Source organism: Piliocolobus tephrosceles, chromosome 14, assembly GCF_002776525.5.
Source record: "Piliocolobus tephrosceles isolate RC106 chromosome 14, ASM277652v3, whole genome shotgun sequence".
NCBI lineage: Eukaryota > Metazoa > Chordata > Mammalia > Primates > Cercopithecidae > Piliocolobus > Piliocolobus tephrosceles.
The window spans coordinates 49,493,476-49,497,963 of NC_045447.1; the positions used below are offsets into that span (position 1 = coordinate 49,493,476).

At 39.2% G+C, this 4,488-nt stretch overlaps 1 pseudogene; it reads left to right on the top strand.

Moving 5' to 3' along the window:
- The first annotated feature begins 1,056 nt into the window (after window positions 1–1,056).
- Window positions 1,057–2,395, top strand: LOC111537244 (annotated as a pseudogene).
- The last annotated feature ends 2,093 nt before the right edge of the window (window positions 2,396–4,488 follow it).

Here is a 4,488-nt window from a genome sequence, read left to right on the forward strand (position 1 = left end):
CAATGAGAAAAAAAAAAAAAAAAAAAAAAAAATTCAACTTTATATGGCAAAAAGTAGGTATGCAGGAAAAATTATTTTTGCCATTCTTGCAAACAATTTAACATGACCTGAAATCCTATAGACGTTAAAAAGTTCATAAAATGACATTGTAGACATAATGCTCCATATCAGTCATTAGAGAAATGAATATTAAAACCACGTGAGATGCCAGTGCATGCCCTCTCAAGTGGGTTAGTACTAAAAAGAAAATGGCAAGTGTTGACAAGGATGTGGAGCATCTGTAACTCTTGGATATTGCTAGGGGAATGTGAAGTGGTACAGCCACTTGTGCAAGTAGTTGGTCAATTTCTTGTATAATTAAAGATGTGATTACTGTATAAGCCAGAAATTAAATTTACAGGTTTTTAGCCAAGAATAAGGAAAACACATTTATGTAAAACTTCTATGAGAATGTTCATAGGAGCTTTATTTATAATGATCCAAACTGTAAACAACCCAAATATTCATCACAAATTGTGAGCATATCCAAATTATGAATGATTAAGCAAATTATGGTATCTCCATTCAGTGGAATGGTACTTACTGATGAAAATCACTTAGTGTATGATACACTATAGAGCACGAGTATCAAATGTATTCTGAAAGTGAAAGAAACCAGACACATAAGATTACATATTTCATGATTTCATTTATTTGAAATTCTCAAAAAGACAAAACCATAACAAAATAAAGAAGATTAGTTGTTTCCTGTAGCCAGTAGGTAGGGCTAGCGAATTGACTGAAAAAAGATACGTTACCAAACTCTTTATGTTACTATTTATGTTACCAAATGATTTATTCCTCATTTAAAATGACCTTGGTCAAAAATGCATTGCATTGTGGATTTATAATGGGTGAAATTTATTATACAGAAACTGATAATATAACTGATCGAAATAAAATAAAAAATAGTAAAGGATGCTATGAGCAAGCTTATGTAATAACAATTTGGATAAAGCAGACAAAGTTCATGAAAAAAACACAACTTATCAAAACCAATTCAAAAAATAATAGAAAATGTGGTCATCAGCAAAGCCTAAGTCCTGTCCTCCTGTCCTCTCGCTCACCTCCCCGAACAGCATGAGCTTCACCACTTGCTCCACCTTCTCCACCAACTACCGATCCCTGGGCTCTGTCTGTGTGCCCAGCTATGGCACCCGGACAGCCAGCAGCACAGCCAGCGTCGATGCAGGCGAGGGCTCTGGTTCCAGGATCTCTGTGTCCCGCTCCACCAGCTTCCCAGGTGGCATGGAGTCTGGGGGCCCGGTCGTGGTGATGGCCAGGGGTCTGGCAGGAATGGGGAGGCATCCAGAACAAGAAGGAGACCATGCAAAGCTTGACCGACGGCCTGGCTTCCTACTTGGACAAAGTGAGGAGCCTGGAGATCAAGAACAGGAAGCTGGAGAGCAAAATCCGGGAGCACCTGGAAAAGAAGGGGCCTCAGGACTGAGAATGGAGCCATTACTTCAAGACCGTTTAGGACCTGAGGGCTCAGATCTTTGCAAATGCCATAGACAATGTCCGCATTGTAAAGCAGATCGACAATACCCCACCTGCTACTGATGGCTTTAGAGTCAAGTATGAGACAGAGCTGGTCATGCGCCAGTCTGTGGAGAACGACATCCGTGGGCTCGGCAAGGTCATTGATGACACCAATTTCACTCCGCTGCAGCTGGAGACAGAGATCGAGGCTCTCAGTGAGGAGCTGCTGTTTATGAAGAAGAACCATGACGAGGAAATAAAAGGCCTGCAAGCCCAGATTGCAGTTCTAGGTTAACTGTTGAGGCAGATGCCCCCAAATCTCAGCACCTCGCCAAGGTCATGGCAGACATCTGGGCCCAATATGACGAGCTGGCTCGCAAGAACCGAGAGGAGCTGGACAAGTACTGGTCTAGGCAGATTGAGGAGAGCACCACAGTGGTCACCACACAGTCCCCTGAGGTTGGACCTGCTGAGGTGATGTTCACGGAGCTGAGACGTACAGTCCAGTCCTTGGAGATCCACCTGGACTTGATGAGAAATCTGAAGGCCAGCTTGGAGAACAGCCTGAGGGAGGTGGAGGTCCACTATGCCCTACAGAAGGAACAGTTCAACGGGATCTTGCTGCACCTGGAGTCAGAGTTGGCACAGACCCGGGCAGAGGAGTAGCACCAGGCCTAGGAGTACCAGGTTATGCCGAACATCAAGGTCAACCTGGAGGCTGAGATCATTACCTGCTGGAAAATGGCGAAGACTTCAATCTTGTGATGCCCTGGACTGCAGAAACTCCATGCAAACCATACAAAACACCACCCTCCTGATAGTGAATGGCAAAGTGGCATCTGAGATCAACAACACCAAAGTTCTGAGACATTAAGTCGGAGAAGCAGGGTACTCTTTGGGGAGCAGGAGGCCAATGAAAAGTTCAGAGGTCATTGGATGTCAAAAAGAAAAAAAAAAAGCAAAGAAATAATAGAAAAATCTTAAAAATCCTGTAAGAAAACTGAATTCTAAATAACGCTTTCCAAAAACAACAAATTCCAATCTCAGATGGTTTGCAAGTAAATAAGTAAATTTGTACAAATAAGTATGGTAGAAATATCACTAAAATCGCATAAACTCAGAAAGAACTAACAAAGAGGAACACTTGCCAATTCATTTTAGGAGGACAGAATAATTTTCATATGAATATTTGACCCCCCCCAAAAAAAAACTAGATAACAAAGGAAAAATTGCCGAAAAATGTTTAAACAATTGCATGATTAAACCAACGAGTCCCGAACAAGTTATTAGCCATTCAAATCCAATGATATATAAAAACTATACTGCATCATGTATAGATAATACAATGTGTGACAATATCATATAAATGAAAAATGCAATATACTTGAACATCAACTCGTGATTCAATGCAATATGCAACTTAATAACAAGTATTTTTTTCAATAGGTGCAGAAACGTTTTTGATAAAATTCAACAAATGGGCATGACAAAAATTAAGTCTCAGCAAAATAAGCATGGACATGAACATTTTTAATCTGAAAAACCACATCAACAACAAAAACCTGTGCAACTAAAACATAAGTTATTAGAAAAATATTTAATGCTTTTCCTCTAAAATTGTGTAAAAGCCGTATGTGTCCAGTAACAATATTTTTGCTTGTCACAGACCAGAGTCCTAACTAATGCAAGAAGACAATATAAAGAAATAGACTATTAATGTAAGAAATGCATAAGGCTGACATTTATAAACAGCTAGCATAATTGTTTCATAGAAATCTAAATGATACATTATTAACAAACTAATTTAGAAAATTTGACCTGTACATAATGAATATACACTAGTCCACCACTTATTCATGGGAGATGCTTTCCAAGACCCCCAGTGAATGCCTGAAACTTTGTATAGTACTAAAACCTATATATACAATGCTTTTCCTATACAAATGTACCTATGATAAAGTTTAATGTATAAGTTAGGAAGAGTACTAGATTAACAACAATAATAATAGAACTCATAATAATACAAAACAATTATAACAATATGCCAACATCACTGCTTTTGCACTTTGGGGTCATTATTAAGTAAGATACAGGTTTCTGGAACATAAGCACTGTGATAGTGCAACAGTTAACAGATAACCAAGAAGGCTACTTAAGCGACCATGGGGTGGTGAGTGGCTTCTACAGCATGAATCTGCTGAACGCAGGGGGGGATTCACATCCCAGGCGGGAGGGAGCTGGATGACTTGAGAATTCATCACTCTACTCTGAACAGTGTGTAGTTTTAAACTTTTGAGTTGTTTGTCTGCAATCTTTCATTTAATATTTTCAGACAATGGTTGCCTGTGGGTTACTGAAACCTACAACCATGAAAAACATAACCATGGATAAGGGGAGACTACTTTAGAAATAACTCATTGTTATATTTTTTGAGACTTTTATACTGACAAATTTAATTCCAGGCTGGATTAGAAGTTGTTCGGATTTTGGGCATGTAAACCATCAGTTGATGTCCCATATGTTTATAGACTGGAAAAAAAAAGTCAGAAGTTCTGCTACCCTCTAGGAGTGCAGATTAACCATCATCCTCTTGGGACAGTCACAGGAAGGGTAATGAGAAACAATACATTTCAGATGGAAAAACAGAGTCCCAACAATATTTGTATGGGGTTACTTCTCTCAGAAATGAATTTGAGCATAATAAAGAAATGTTCTCTTCCTTCAAAACAAGGGCTATCTGGCTTTGGAATTGTTATGAACCAATGACATTGTCTGCCTCCCTTTCTTTCCCTTTCTGAATGCAGATGCTTACTGTAGTTATCCTTTGTCCTGTTGATGTGCATTGGCTGTGTGTAGGAAAATAATTTCTCTTTTCAGTCCATATTTCTCCATATTTAGATAAACCACATTTGTAACTTCTGTGCAGATGGTCATGAACTCTGACTTTGAGCCTGATGAGCTGATGGC